Genomic DNA, 17833 nt, shown 5'->3' with positions numbered 1-17833 from the left:
GGCGAATATATGAATTAATGATTTACTTGTTTTTATTTTTTATTTTTATGTAATTAATTGATTTATCCTGAATTAAATGTTTAGTTGATTGACAACAATATTTAACAGATTAAAACGGAAACATGTACAGGCCCTGAGCCTTCAATGTTTTAAATGGAGCATAAATATGATGTTATTGGCTTTAGCTCTTTGTATCTTGCAGCCTGAGCAATTGCATAGTTAAATGAAGAAATGAGACATGTCACATTATCGAATTATAAGAAGAAAAATATACATATGTGCAAATATACAAACATATGTGCAAACTTTGCCTTGGTTCGCCCATATGTGGGGGCTTTTGGTAAAAAAACCACTGACTGGCCTGGCCACGAGTTAGCAAGTTTGGTGATGAGTTGAAACTTCATTTCAACTATGATTCGCTAGACTTGTTCGTGTGCAAATCGGTATAGTGTTCTTAGAGCATTGTATCGAGTACCTCTGTCGCCATGGCCTGATGAAAAATATTATTTTTGAACTGCATATTAATGTCTCTCAGATCGAAACAGTGGTCGAATGTCTTATGTAAGAAAATTTAAATTAAATTTTGTTACTATTTTCGCTTAACACACGGTGTAAGTAAAACATATTTAGGATTATCAATCGAAAAGAAAAATAGATCTACTTGTACGTACCAACAGCAGTAAAAAATACAAATTTCATTTTTCTTATAATTCGCTAATATGACATGTTCCCTTTCTGCATTTAACTATTTATATATAGACATCACTCGCGAAACTTCTGTCTCTTTCCAATAAAACTACGAAAAAACTAGTAACGATTCCATTGTAGGGATATTGGATTATTTGAAGAATACCAAGTGCTGTTAACACGTCTTCCATTCTGATAAAACTATTTAATCATTAAATACCATTCAACCATATTGTCACGGGTGGCACAGAGCGACGACTGTCTAAGTAAATTTATTATCAAAAAAGCAAGACTTCAATAATTATTCTCAGAAATCAAATGGATTGTAATTTCTCACGATCTGTCCATTTCGTAACACTGAATGTATGACGAATAATAAAACGACAAAAAAAGAGCATTGTCTTATGAAAAATAATGTTAAACCATTTTTACAACAGACCCATATCATTTAACATCAATAGCACACCTTCACAATCGATTAATAATTTAGCAGCTTCTAATTTCTTATTATTATTAAAGCATCACATCAGTTCAGTATTCCAAACATGTCAAAATCAAATCGAAGAAAACAATTCGAAGTGGCGGGTTTTCTTTAAAATATGATCGACCGCTATTATTTCACATCTGTGTGTCTTGTAGATGTGTTAGCGATGGATGTATAATATATCTATAATTTGTACAATGTAAAACGATATTTATTATTGAAGAAAAGAAAAATAATAATAAAATTATAGGAAAAGGAGAAATATTTACTAAAACCACAATCAAATTATATAGGCGTGAAATGATAATGAAAAAAATTTACAAAAGACTGTGTGTTATAGCTATATGTTTATGGATATTGACTCTGATTACTTAAATGCAGTTCAATTCAGTGTGTGAGGTAGAAGCTGTTTTCTGTAACAATAAATAGGACGATCAAATACGATCATTAAGTTAATAGAAATGGGATGAGAACGTTTTGCAGGAAATACGTTATAGGTATCTCTGGCATCAACTGTAGTGTGTATATTCTTTTGAAATTAAAAAGCTGATCATACGTAGATCGCCACAGTTGATAGTTTTGCTAGAAAAAAAGACTAGAACACTTTCACTTTTCTCGTAAAATGCGTAGGATAGGCACAGTCAAAATTTTAAATTTTGAAATTAAATGAAAGATAGGGTTGTGGTCATCTAATAGGGTGAAGAATACGATGGACACCTCGTCAAAAGATTGACAAAATATGTTATCTGTGGGCTTGTGGTATACTTACCAGTTGTGTTATGACTTATGTGTTCCCCATAAATTTAGATCATGGGACATATGGAACTGGTTAATTACGAAGGTTACAACAGATGGGACAAAAAGATATTCTCAGATTGTTAGTAATCGACTTCAATTTATCCATTCTTGTTCAATGTTTTCTCCACTATGGTAAATGTGGGAATGTGGCTTTGCAACAATACAGGTTCAATCTGTGATTACTGTCTACTGCATATGCATACAGTAAAACTTTTGAAGGGATTGTAACCACATAATTTCTTGGTTTAAGCGACCTAAATTTTTCTTTTACCGAAATGCCTTTATTTTGTTTACCTCATGCATATGTTCGACATTACTTTCTTTAGAAGAATAAGAAATTATTAGCATTCAATATACAACTTGCTTAACATTCAATGCTATTAAAAATTAAATACACCAACCACAATATTATACCATACCGTAACTTATTAAAATTGAAAGAAATCACGAATCATTCGTCATTATCCAGAATTGCACCCGTGAACCACCACACATTCAAACGTTTTAGTTATACGTATTACGTATGTATGTGGATGGACGTATGTAAGCACGATATTTTTCGTTTTTTTTATTCATCAATGGGTCCATGGGAAGTTTATGAGCACCTGACATCAACTTTATTGTTTAGTTTAAAAAAAAGAAAAATCAGTTCAACTTTTTAAAATAAAATAATTTTTTGAAAGAGATGATTGCGTGTTAAAGATACTGTTTATAGTTATATTACCTGTGAGCAACATTGATTTTATACTTTAGTAAAATTGCTGTTTATTGTAAATAAATGCTCGTATGCAATGTGTATTCTAAAATATGTTCATAATGTGGGAAACTTATTTTTCTTGTAATAAGTTGCTGGGATACGCTTGGTGTGTGTGTGTGTACATATATAATACGTAATGTGAAATTGAAATACTTAATCGTCGAATGCATTCCACAATATAAACGATTTAGATAATTGCTTGCCTATTTTGCCGTAATATATTACGAAGCATGAATATATCTGTCGATTTTTCTCACTGAAAAGGTGATCACGTTCTGGGTAAGATAAGTGATACGACTTAACAGAATTTATCGTTTATCCATTATGCAGGAGAATAAATTTTAAGAATTGAATAAATTATGACCAAAAAAAACATTAAACGAAACAAATAATAAAGTCGACAAAAGCGTCAATCGATTAAGATTACAAACGCTTCTTCTTTATGTTTATTGTTGTTTGGAACAAACATACGGATAATATTTGAGTATACATTTGGTTAAATAGCTTATTTCCATTACCAAGCAAGTATTGTTGACAGGTCTCACAAGAAAAAGTTTTGCTGAAAATATTGTCTTTGTATGATGGAAACTCACAACCAATTGTTCTGCACATAGAACTGTTGTTATACACAAAAATTATACACAGAACCACTTCAAGATTCCCTGTATTGACTAAGTTCGTTTTCGTTTCTTTTCGGCTGCATTATCAATTAATTACAACCAAATTTATGTCAACGGTTTATTTAAGCATAAACGAGACATTTCTGGAGCATTTGCATGTTTGAATATAAATGTAAAAACAAAGTGCTACACCTGCTTCTCTATACTATAAAGACCACACACAACTCTTTGAATCTGATTTTTATTTGTTATTTCTAACCTATCAACATGATCATGATATATGCATGCTCTGCTCGTCTAGAAATATATACATGTAAGTCGTATTGGATTATCTCTGCCTCTAATAAAACAATGAATAAAATGTCCTGGAATTTTTGTAATATTATCATCAACTTTGTTCTATCAACTCAAACTCGGATCATATTATTCTCTTCACCTATTATTGCATGCAACAATAGCACGTAATCTGTCTAGTGGTGGTATAATATTTATGTCGGCAAAATACTAAAATAAAATCTTTTGTTGAATGCAGCTTAATAACCACGTCAAGACTTTTGTCAACGATGAGAGGACCGATTATCCAAGTATGACATTCGGATGACGTATATTGTATAAATAACTTTTAATATTTCATTTAACACGCTTCAGCATTGCTTTATTAACACCAAATAATAGGCTGAAGCGAGGTATTTTGTCATTGTCATAGAATAAATTGTTGATACCAACAAAATGCCTAGGATTGTCGGCTAAGCAAAAGCATCCTTCTTCAGAAATCATATTCGGTTATTGTCACGATGGAACTAATGATATTTTTAAATATAAAAAAAAGATCCCAACGTACGAGCAAGTAGTTCCAATCAAAATGACCTGTGTTAGGACAGTGAAACGAATTTGATTTGTTTTGTAGACAGAACGGTGAAAGCTTTGAAAGAGCGAAACGATTTGTAAGTTTGTAAGTACAACTGATGGTTTCAATCAGCCGATTTACAATATAGCTATGGATACGACGTACGTGGATTGATTACTCACACGTTCGTGCATGCGTAATTGCTGCATAAATCCGTCGAATAAATAAAAAGAGAAAAATGTCACACATAGTCGTAACGGTATGAATTTTAAGATCTTTATATGCATAAGATCACATATGGTTTGCCTGACTAAATTTTGTCTATTAAATTGTCTGGATGGAAAATCATGTACATTATAATACAAATTAAGCTCCATGTAACATTACGGTACGTATAATGTCGGTGTGCATATATAATTGATTTAAATTTTTACTTTTTATGTTTGCATTATGAAACCCTGACGTAGCTACACCATATGGAATCAATTGGCAAAAACAAGAAATTATTAATAATTTATTAAACATGCATGAGCTTAAAATGTTTATAAATAATTCAAAAAAAAAATTAATTAATTTCGAATGGAATTATCAAAAATTCAAATTATCAATTCAATGAGGCTCAATTTGCGTAAACAATGATTACCATTCGATTATTTATTCAAATTAAACATTTTAATTGAGCTTAAAGTTTGGTGCAACATTTCGTAGACAATACATCATCCATTTATTAAAATTGAAGGTACAGAGAAAAAAAAACCTACACTTGGCAATCGAAAGACATCAATTAATGAATATTCTTGGTTCAATTCATATTGGAATCTCTTCTGTTTATATGCGATTTGACCTTAAACTCTTTTGTCTTCAATGTTTATGCAAGATCATTTTCATTTTAGCTGTGTGGGTAATGTATTTCCATATTTAAGGACGCTTAACGTGTTCTTATCAGTCTAAAACAGTCTAAAACAGAGAGCAAGGACAGGTGAGGTCAATAGGAGCCTGAACTGAAGTTACGTGGATCCTCACTTGACCTGAAACTGGTTCCTGATTTTGAACCTGAAACCGAGGTCAGAACAATCATAGAAGGGTGTCATGTTCTCATCGAGAACAATATTACTAGCAAAAATGTATCAATTTGTATGAACAAAATGCGCTAGCATCATTTAGCTTTAAGTCGCCACATCAAGGCGTTTGAGATAACGAAATCACACTCGAACTAGCCAGAACCGGTGCACTAAGCATACCAATCGACCTACAACAGGCACGTCACATTCATATAGTGAGGGTATAGGGAACACCATAATACTGAAAACATTTACCGGCGTAACAACCGGACACTATGGGTCTAATAAACATCTCACAACTAAATGAAAGGGCCCAGGATGTGATCTATGTGGATATCACACTGGCACAACCGAATATTACCTCTGTAACTGTCCAGCTTTCATCAACAAAAAACTAAGATATTTCCGAGGGGTGACGCACACTAGATGAGGCGACATAACTACACGGTCAATATCGTCAGGAACGATATTATCGTTTTCTAGACGATAGTATCGTCTAAAAAACGATAGTATCGTTTTTTGGACGATCGTTTTTTAGATGATACTATCGTCTAAAAAACGATATTATCGTTCAAAAAACGATAATATCGTTTTTTTGACGATAACATCGTCCTGGATGAAAATATCCGCTGGACGCTATTTTTCCGTATTTCGGACGATATTATCGTCCTGGGCGATAATTTTTGGGACGATAATATCGTTTTTAATTAATTTATTTTTTTAAATTTGAGACGATAATATCGTCCAGGACGATAATATCGTTTTTAATTTATTTAAAATAAAAATTCTAGACGATAATATCGTCCTGGGCGATATTATCGTTCTGGATGGTTGTTGAAGACGAAACACAAAATCTTGTAGATAAACACCTTTTTATAGACGACAAATATATATTAAAAATTGGTTCATTTGGTTCCGTAAATTTAAATTTTATATAGAAAAATTACACAGACTAATTATGAGACGATGCGAGAAAAAAAAATAACTCCTAAGTTCCGACACCGTTCTGGCGCCCGGCTCGCATTGCGGCAATCCGCTTCGCTCCGGGGCAATGGGCCGGATCGCTCGGCGTGTTAAAACGCTTTTTATGTACAATCAAAGTTGGTATTCATTTCGTAAAAAGATGAATTATTTAGGGACGAACTAAACGCCTTTTTTAAACACTGATGTGTAGGTGATTTCCTCTGACAATTGTTTTTCGATATTTTGGAAGAGAATTCGGTTCTTGCTGCACCTCTGAGTAAAATTGAGTCCTGGACAATATTACCACCCAAAACTAAACGATAATATCGTCCTGGGCGATATTATCGTTTTTTTAAGAAAACGATAATATCGCCAAGGACGATATTATCGTTTTGGACGATATTATCGTACAGAAAACGAAAATATCCATTAGATTTTCTAGAACGGTAATATCGTCCAGAAAACGATAATATCGTTTTTTGAACGATAATATCGACAAGAAAACGATACTATCGTCCAGACAATATTTTAGAATTTTTCAATTTAGACGATATTATCGTCCTGGATGAAAATTTTTTGGGCGATAATATCGTTTTTTTGGACGATAGTATCGTCTAAAAAACGATAATATCGATTTTGAGACGATACTATCGTCCAAAAAACGATATTATTGTTTTTTTGGACGATACTATCGTCTAAAAACGATATTATCGTTTTTTAGACGATAGTATCGTCCAAAAAAACGATAATATCGTTCCTGACGATATTGACGGTGTGGAAATGTCCCGCCACCCGCACACTATAGTTGAGGTTACAGGTCAACCTGATACTCTCGTTCAAAAAAGTGACAGGTTGATCTCGTCAACGATTTAAATGAACTGTATCAAGCATAGATAATGATAAACCTGACCTGTTCTGAGCTTAAAAATAACATTTTCACAACTGATTCTTAGAGAAGCCCAACATTTATGTCTGAAAGGAAAAGCATCCAATGTAGGGAACGGTTTTAGGGTTCGATATAATTGTTTTCTTGCTAGGAGAGTCTTCAACCTTCTCACTATATTCAATCAAAAAAAAAATGGTTGTGGAATTAGACGAGCTTGAAACTTTTAATAATTACAGACTTACGCCAAAATATTCAGTGAAGAGTACTGATTGTAAAAGCAATCATATGAAAAAGTACTCTCTAAAATCTGATCCCATCGAATGAATAATAAATTTGAGTTTACATGAAGCACCAGTTTAATAATATAATCTGAACAGCTGTGTTTTGTGGCCGGTCGTTACATTACACAAATAAAACATTTAATTTATAAATTAGGTATTTCGACTTTTTTCTATTTATTTCTAACCAAACTGTCTTATGCCCCCAACCTATAATTTCACCATCAAAATTACATGTCATGATCCATTCGAAAAAAAAAACTTTATTCCATTGTTAACATCGCGTAATACCCACAAAATACAATTTACTAAAACCGAATTTCCAATCTAAACATTACAAATTTTCCGTTGTATAATTCAACCTACCCACTGAGCTAAATCTTACGTTTAGATAATTACTAATTTTTGGACAACAATACCTCAAAATTTGCATGCTCGATCAAGCATAATTATAAAACTTTTTTTTTCGTCAAAATTAATTAAATAGCACCAGGGTGCATTTAAGTATAATACGTTTTCTGTTATACTTCGTGTATATGTACGTGGAGACATTTCAACGGGCCGAACGTTAAACTCACCATTGCATGGAAGGCTAAAAGAAATGTTGAGAGACGTAAAAGAATTCTATTTTCGTTCACGAAGACTAATTTCTGGTAAATCATTTCAATGAAATAGAGGTCGATAGCAGTAAGATGCTATTTGAAGAGTAAAAGGTGGATTGAGCATTCAGTTCACAAAAAGACATGCTGCTGTTTCAGCTTTTATCAGGTGTAAGATATAAGATTGTGAATTGAACAAAAGCTGTGGACTAGAAAAAATGGTGATTGGTGGATGAGATAATACCATATTCAACAGAAACGGATGAACCATTTGTGTTGTCTTTAAGTAGTTAAAGGTGAACAGCCTTCTTAGTGTTGATGGAAGTAAACAAGCTTTTAGCGACGGGTAAATTGTCAATAGTAACAACACAATTAAGTGATATACTCTGAATATATGCGGTCTTAAATAGCAAAACTTAAGACGTAAAATACTTTACGTCAAGTAGTGAATTTACTAAATGAAAATACCAGCCTCTCTAGGAGATGTTGTATTGGACATATCGGCCTCAGAGGGTCAGTGAACGTCATTTTAATGTTATAATCTGACTGGGCCATGCAACTGTTATTGACCCTATTTTGTATTCAGAATATAAAACAGAATAGAATATAAGCGGTAGATTCACTCATCTCATACACAACTAACAATTTTCAGCCGTTGTATCTATACGATACTATCAACACACGTAACAATGGTTGGTATTTTATAAAGTCCATAAGAGACAGTAAAGCGTCATTGTGATAATGCCTAGAGTGTCAAAAATTACCTAAAAACACTTTCGATTATTGAAAATTGATAAAGCGTAATAAATTGTAAATATTATGAGGCATAAAACGAAAACAAAAAAGTATAAACACACCTTGTTTACTGAAAATTAGAATTTTTTTTTCAGGTATAAAAACTAAATTCCATAATTGCACACTTAACAACATTTTTCGGAGGTAGATTATGGCATACAGATATATATACACATACGCAAGAATGAATGATGTACATTTGGGAAGCAGGTGAAGATCAAAGATTTTTTTTCTCGTGTATTATTGTATATGAAGACCGTATATTTTGTGGTTTTAATGGATAAGTGTAACGTCCTTTCGCTTACTTCTTTTTTGACACATATAGGGATATTATATGAATTTATGACCTAACATTTACAATAATGAATTATGCCTCGATATGACGTGAAAGTGGATTGGTGGAACGATAGACCCATTATATCATTTGGTTCAATTTGACACTTTATCGGATGCTATAAATACACAAACAAATATGCTAACTTAATCGCCAACTTGAACTATTTTTCAATATTTTTTGTTATTCTTTACGTCTTAGGATTGACAAACAGCATGTATATCACCAGTACACTTATCGATTCTACTACTTCCGTTATTCTACAAGTATTTTGACTGATGTAAAATCTATTACTTCATTAGTTTTAACATACATTTTAAAATATTTTCCTTTATAAAATGGAATTAGCTATTGATCATCGTTATTTGTGATCGTCTCTTTCGACAACAGATAATAGACGACATCTGAGACAATATACACTGACAAAAAATATTTTTTCACATTACCTGTGACAGATAATCTTTTCAAAATGATTACCTGCAGATGGTAATGTTACGAAAAGTTAGCTGACACAGGTAATGTTATAGAAATAAATTATCTGTGACTGGTAACGTGCCCCAAAGCTTCCTGTAAGTAGGCTATCTGTGAAGAATTACCTGTTACAGATAATATATCCGTCAAATACTAGCTGTGGCAGGTAATGTACATTATCTGTGGTGGGTAACCTACATTAGCTGTGACTGGTAATGTTTTAGCCTATATCCACAATAAAACTATGAAACGTTAAGTACTGAATGGCTGAGTGACAACGCACTAGACTCATGATCTGAGGGTCCCCGGATCGAATCCAGCGCGTACAACTTTTTTTTTATTTGCAAATTTACTATCGAAGTTAAACTTTTACATTACCAGTCACAGCTAATTTTATAAAATATTACCTGTCACAGATAATGTTATGAAAATACATTACCTGGGGACGTACATTACCAGTGACCGCTGTTTATTTTTCTGTCAGTGTACGCTTGGAAGATAGTTATTTACTGATGTAGCCATTGTAACCACAACTTATCCGAATCATAAGCTGTAAAAAAATTACTTCCTTGCTCCTATTCAATGTACACGCATGTATATTTTCACTGATGTGCGCTGTGATCTTAAGAAAATTAAATTAAAAATCGTTGAGGTGATATTTAAGCCCAGGGTTTGTACAAAGATGTATTTGTTGACGTTACAACATCTTTGCGAATAATATTTAATGAGCTGCAAATGATGAAGATATCTGTTAGAAGCTTGAAACGTGTTGAATGTTTTCCTTATGGACCATTATAGGTGCGCCATACAATAACGCACTAATAACGTGAAAATATTTAAACACTTGGTATTTTAAGTCAATTATATTTCCAACACCATATTCTCTTCTTACAATAATAAAATTTACACAACCTCTAACATCTAATTATGAATTCAATAACAACACGAAAATTAATTGATCAATTAGGCTGTGACTGTTTGAAAAAACATTTTCGAACCTCTAGCACGCCTGTATCTTTGCATAAATAATTTTTATCTTTTGTTCAAACATATTTTTCTTTACACACTGATGAAGAAAAAAATATAATAATTTAACAGTCAATATATCTACGAATATACAAAAAAAAATTGTGTTGAATAAAAGACAGTTGTCAACACACAACACACCATACTGCCAAGAAACAAAAAAGAAAAATTCGAACCGCTAACAACACTTATATCATAGTTAATTCTGGTAGCCACCATTTAACAATTCATTTCCATTATTCAATTAGAATTTTGTCAATGTTTGAGCAGTATTTCCACAAGAGAGAATTTTTTTTTGTTAAATATATTTTCTATTTACAATTGCGCGCCTCTTGTATGCGCACAAAATAATATGTTAAACTCATTAATTAGACATGTTGTTGTTGATTTTTTTTATTTTTATTCATGCCATAGAAAATTATTGAAATGAAGAAGTACAAAAAAGAGGTTGGGTGGGTTACCAATAATTATGTGCTATTTACGTGCAATTATTGAAGTTTATATCCAATACAATAGACAACTGTTCGCTCAATGAAAAATGGTAATTGAGTCAGGTTAACTAGTAACATTACATATGTTTTATAATAACAACCCAATAATAAATTCACATTTAAGTCTTCCATTCACGTACTTTAACGTAATTAATAACATTAAGTCTGGCAGGAATGATATTCAAACAATCATCTCATAGTTTTTCTTGAGTTCGTTTTAATTCAATTTGAATGAGACACTATTCAACGTTCAACAAATTTCAGTTCGAAGCATAGAGTTACGCTAGATGACAGTGTGGCACTGTCATTTTCAAACATGTCCTGGTGCCCATGGAATTTTTGGATTCCGACTATCATCAGATTGTCATCTTTTAATTGAACTGGGCTTAGAACTGAAATTGGTTGAACTTTGAATGGAGTTTCATTCAAATTGAGTTAAAACGAACTGAAGAAAAACTATGAGATGATTATTTGAATATCATTCCTGCCAGACTTAATGTTATTACTTTGCGAGAACCAAAAGCTGTAAGTTTTATTGTTAGCAGCTGGCTCCAAGAGCAATGGAGCAATGATTGCAAATTTGTAGCCTAAATTTAAGCGGACAAATATTCGTTTTTTGATGATTTCTCTGAACCAAAATCTTTTTTTGAAAAAGTTAAAAGCACGCAAAAAATGTGTTACTTTTAAAGTAAAACTTGGTTTGTGAGTCATAACTTGGAGAAACCAAAATATATCTACTTTGAGAGAAACCTGTGCAGATTACATAAATACAATCTGCTTAATGGAGTATTGTCTATTACTTCCATCGATCAAAGTATTTTTAATATATTGATTTCAAATCTTGTACTTCAATTTTTTTTAACATGAATTTTATTATATAAAAAACTATATAACCCAGAGCTTGTCATTATTTTTGTCGTAGTTATCGATAACAGATGAATATGAATAGCCGTATGTTTGATTGCGAGGTTATGGAACGTCACTGTTCACAATCACCAGGCGGAGACTGAAAATTACAATGATTCTGTTTTTGTGCTACGACTAAATGATAATGTCAGTGTTACTTGTAAGTCTCGTTTGGAGCGTTTGTAACGCGTATCAATAACCTATCTAACCTCATTACGTGGACTGTCTAGCACCTAAACAGTCCAGTTGTCGTCCGAAACTCAAATTTCTTATGTTTCATTTTTTAAATATTTTAAATATTTGTGGAGCAAACAATTTATGTCTTTTTTCAACTCTTGTTTCAACAAGGGTTTTATTCTTTTGCAACTGTCATTTTGGTTCGATTTCGAAAAATGGTGAAACAAATTGATGTGTTGGTTCGTGGATAAAAACGGTTATTCACGCTACGGTCGGATGACAAATTGTGTGTTTACCGAGGGGAGAAAATAGGAAATTCCAACTCGAGCAAATTGCGATTCTCGCTTCGCTCTGGGCTCAAACTTTCGCTATTATTGGAATTTCCCCTGGTAAACAAGTAACCATTACAGACGGTTATCTAATAAGACAGCAAATGGAAAGGCTAACGTCGCTTTATGTAGCATTCTAAAGAAATGTGGTGAAAGATTTTATTTCAATTTTAAGAAAATGTACGTAAGGAACCCCCGTCTTACGATTTTCCCATGCAAATAAAATATTATTTTGTATGAACCGTAGTTTGTGAAACAGATTCGATAACTATCCAAATGCTTGCCGTCTGTGAAAAATTTTATTTGAAAAAAAAACTGATAAATGTTGGGTCGAACGGACAGGTCCCTAAATTGAAACAAAATGTGAATACTAACTATTCACTAACTTTACATTATAATCACGGATTCATTCAAAGAGCAAACTTACGGCACAAATTATAATTTGATAATTTGAAGAGTATTCTATTCTATTGAGTTATTTAAAAGCGGTTTTTCAATTTTTTTAATTTCTTTCGTCACGAACTTGATTTCGAGTATATAAAAAAAACACATAAAATTAAATGCAGGTGAGTGCCCTTGGTATACATAATTCTAAAATCTTTAAAATAACAATAAAAATAAAATCAAAATGTGTAATTGAATAACGAAACAAGAGTCCGAACCAGCAGTCTTCTCAATTTATAAATTTTGATGTTTCAAAGTGTAATCATTATGATCAAAAAAAAGAGTATAAGTTCGGTTGGATGTTTTCTGACCTCAATGTTTTTTTCTTCTTTCTTTTCGTTAACAAATGTAGAACCGTTCCTAATTTGAAGTAATTTGAAATATATATCGAATTAATTGAAATATACCGATTCTTATCCATCCAAAATAAATGGATTTAACAGAAAGATAGAGTGGAAAAAAATGACGGCATTCGATATAAAAATTCAATCTATAAACACAAAACATTAACACGGACGGTCAATAATTATTCATAATAATTTTCAAACCGGGAAACCAGCACGCAACCAAATCAAATTAATTTGAACGGCACTGCTTCACCACTGCAATTATATTTATTTCAATTAGGCTTAGCATAAATAAAATATTTATAGTTCACCTAATCCAACTTCCTCTATATATTCCACACAACTCCGGGGAAAAAAAGTGGTTTATTGAACGATACAACGATACATACACTGGTTAGCAATTATTTAATTAAATGTTCGACGGAACTCATTATTATTTAGTTTCAAATCAAAAGATAATTTCAACTTTGAAGAAGTCTTATGTTAGATATAAGGTAGAGTCAATTATTGTGATAGACATGTACAATTCACACTTCTTAACAAACAAAAAAGGATTCGTGTGCGGGTACCTTGTAATTTTGAATTTGAAATCATAAATAAAATCGATTGGAAAATAACGTTTGGCCTAGGCTAGGCATGTATCACAACTTTAAATTAAACATGTTGTGTAGTGTAATTTCTTGTCGTTAGTCAGATCTGGTTTAGTTTTATATCATTTTCTGCTTCTATGTACATCCTTCATTTAAAATTGACTATTGACTCAGTCATTTTAAACCGAAGTACCCTCTCACAAGTACCCTATGAAGTTATAGCGATACAGGCCCAGTGGTTACGTACCACCAATATAATCCAAGTTCGATTCCCCACGGTGGGTCTGAACAAAAGTTAAATAGAGTGGTATTGTTATACATTCTTCATAAATAAGTGGCTTAAGCTATTTGGAGCATTTCTTACAATGAATACGTGTATCTGAAATCGGTTAAAGCTGATTTCGCTACTTGTTAGAGGAATTTTACCACAAAAATATGTGGAAATCAGCTTTAACCGACTACAGATACACGTATTCATTGTAAGAAATGCTCCAAATAGCTTAAGCCACTTATTTATGAAGAATGGATAACAATACCACTCATAGTAAAGGAACGGGCACTTGAAGATGGATAATAAATTGAAAATTTCGTCGTAGAGTGACCTTGCTGCAAACAAAATGTCGTAACAGATACTTATTGTGAGGCTGGTATGGCGAGTGTGGTATCGTTGTAAATCTTAGACTGCAGGCTGATCAGGCATTATTGTCTTGTTGCAGACATGATCAATCTGTGTATTATATAGGAGTTCAAGTTTCGCCGGGGATTTTAACACGAATTAGCTTAGAATTAGTCCATCTATCCGTTGCGACAACAATCTTTATTTAAATTGACTCGACGGTCCCGCACGGCCATGAGTGCCGGTTCTCCGAAACGGCTGGATGGATTCGCGAACTGAATGTGGTTCCTTATAGTACTCGGGGAGTCCCTCAATAAAAACATGAAAAAAAATCAGAGGTGGTGTCGCGACTCTATTTAACTTTTGTTCAACCCCGCCGTGTCCGTGTCAGACAATTCTACATGGAATTTTTTCTAACGATTATATCGCATTGGTAACGTCCTAAAGTTCGCTCAAACTTCATAATTTGGGTAGTTGCAGTGTGTTTGGTGCTGCAACGATCTACACACGTATGACGTAACCCAAATACAATGAACTTGTGTTCGTATGTTTAACCTACATTTAGGCGAAACACATGGCGAAACATCAATTATTACCACCCAACTTTCCTCAGAATATATTAACATACTTTGAGGTATGGTTGACAATTTTAATCAAATCAAAGCACGATCTTCTCAAAACAGAGATAACAAACGCTTTGTTGAGATCGTTTGCTTACACATACAATCCATACTTCAACAAATGTTCGATTGCCTTAGTTTGTAATCAAATAAAAAAAACTTGTCGGTGTCCAGGATCGCACGATTGCGTAATTGTGCAGATTTTTTTTAACAAAATCTCGTGAAATTCTTCTAAAATTAAATCAGAAATAATTGTCGTGAAATTTGATCCATCCAAAATTGTTAGTTATTTTTGCCATTTTCTTAGTACGACCCCCGGTTTGCGGGATCAGTGATTTCGAATATATGTAAACATTTTGTGAGCTTGGCTCTAAAATATATATTCCATTCAGTTAAAAAGTTTCAAGCATGCATTCGACTCTTCAATCTTTACTACACGATTCCGAACTGCAGCTAGACTCCATTCTCTTACAATGATTTATTGATATCATATTTATCATGATCAGCCAGAAGACACTTACCAGCCAATATTACACCAACGTGAATATTAAATGTGCTACCCATATGAAAGTGCTGCACGTATTGCAGGGATAAAAACAATTTGATAGTAAATCTCCTCAGTATAATGTTGCATATCAAATTAACCCACACAGAAGGAAAATAAAAATTCGATTAAAATTTGATAAAAAAAGCATTTTTCCCATAAAACCAGTCAATTTGACTCAAACCATAATAATTTTCAATATATATTGTACCCACCGCTAATAAGACAAATACAGCCAATAAATCAGCCGTATATCTGATGATTCGATCAACAAAAAGATGTGTTCATAAATCCAATTTGCATATATATCCATTTGAGCGGTGTTTCACTCTGAATTTTGAGATGAACCACAAAGATGTGATCTTTGAGTTCTCGATTGATTGATGTGTCCTGTTTAAGGTCGGAAATTGGTTAAGTTTCTCTGTTTTTTGTTTTTGCAGTTAACTTTTTTATTCTTCTTCTTCTTCATTCGATTAATGTACTCATAGCATTTGCAAATAGACGTTCACATTTATTTATATGTGTGGACTTAAGATGGAAGTTGCTCGGATGATGGGCACCAAGTCGGTTGTTTTGTGGTATAATGATGTTTTGTTGTAACATGTTTTTGTAGCGTAGGAAAATCAATAGCAACCTAATGTTCAGAGAAGTAGAGAGAAAAAAACCAAGTAATTTACTTATCGTGATTAGCCATCATATTTTACACATCTGTATGGAGAAATGCTAAGATTACTCAGGATGTTACAGAAATACTGTACACAACTGTACATTGATAGCGTGTTACCATACACCCATTTATCGGGAATATCAAAGTCCGAGCAGGTAGAAAAAAAAGAAGTATAAGAATTTAATTTGGTCTAATTGTCACGACATCACTTTTGAAACATAACTTTGAGCCGTTGGGAATTAGGTTTATCGTATACGCCGATGTGATGATTGTGTGTATGAGACAATTAATTTCATGTTTTATGTGATAATTTTACCCAGGAAGTGACCAATTAATCAATTTATAATGTAGGTAATGTGAGCTGCTTAACTTAATATATATACATGCATAATACGCGACCTTGGTCAAATCACGCGATGTCCCAGAAACAGAAATATTTTTTTTATTTAAAAAAAAATTAATTGAGGCAATTGACGAAGAAGAGAAACAGATACTCTTAGTTTCAATAACGATGAATGTAGTGCCAGAATCGAATTTGAATTTCAATTCAGGCTGTTCTGTAAATTCAGATTTGTCCCGATTTTACCATAAATATTTTAAAGTGGATCGGTTTCTGTTTATGATCTAGGATTCATCGAAGAATCTTCTAACCCTAATTGGTATTTGCACTTTCTCACTTCATATAATTCTTTCTTTTCGTATGATCGGATTAAACCGATGGGCTAAGGAGCTAAGAACATAAGACTAACAAATATTAAGCCAGTTAGAGGTAATAGATCAATTTTATTGACAAAATTTTGTATGTGCAAAGTTGCTTCACAATCTTCAACAGTCATTTTTTAAGGTTTAAAAATTTCCTACATGGTAACATCGTATCAATTTAAAAAAGTTTGACTCGCTTCACTCGCGATAATTTTCTTCCCACTTACAGTTTTACATGAGTTCAAGCGAAATAATTATTTGCGGCAAAATTAAAGTTTTGCAATACCATGTAATGGTTCTGAAAACCAAATAACTCCGTGGCGCAGAAAACCATAATTCGGCTGTGAAGTATATTAGTTCTTTTGTTTGAAGCATCGCCTCAGAATATTTGGTACCTATTCTTTTACTTCGTTTATTTTAGCACCGATTTTGCTATATAAGAGAATATTTGCTACAGCTCTTTATTTTTTATCGTCGTCTTTGTAGATAACAGATGGATCGACGCTTTAAGAGTGATGTCGCCAAAACTTGAACCAAATTGAAAACAATGGTTCGGCGATCCAGGCAAGCTATAGCTCGTTTGAATCGTCTTTCAATTCTAAGAAATAGAACTACTTTTTCGGTTAGTTTCCCATTTTCGGGGTAAACACGTGAAAAGTGATAGCATGTCAAGGGGTGGTGAAAACAGTTTTTTGTGATAGCCCAAGATAGACATGTTTCTAAAAGTTGAAAATTTGTAGGAATATAGGCCTTTGACAGACCTTCATAAAGAGTATAATCATCAGTATGGGCCG

General features: G+C 32.8%; 1 long non-coding RNA gene across 1 annotated transcript; it reads left to right on the top strand.

The window, feature by feature from the left end:
- Nucleotides 1-374: 374 nt before the first annotated feature.
- On the top strand, nt 375-17125 carry LOC119074218. The gene is made up of 3 exons (XR_005087158.1): nt 375-526; nt 12622-12627; nt 17114-17125. It is a non-coding gene; the product is annotated as an uncharacterized LOC119074218 (long non-coding RNA).
- Nucleotides 17126-17833: the final 708 nt, after the last annotated feature.

The sequence above is a fragment of the Bradysia coprophila genome, unplaced genomic scaffold (genome assembly GCF_014529535.1).
Source record: "Bradysia coprophila strain Holo2 unplaced genomic scaffold, BU_Bcop_v1 contig_145, whole genome shotgun sequence".
Taxonomy (NCBI): domain Eukaryota; kingdom Metazoa; phylum Arthropoda; class Insecta; order Diptera; family Sciaridae; genus Bradysia; species Bradysia coprophila.
This window is presented reverse-complemented; position numbering and strand designations above follow the sequence as displayed.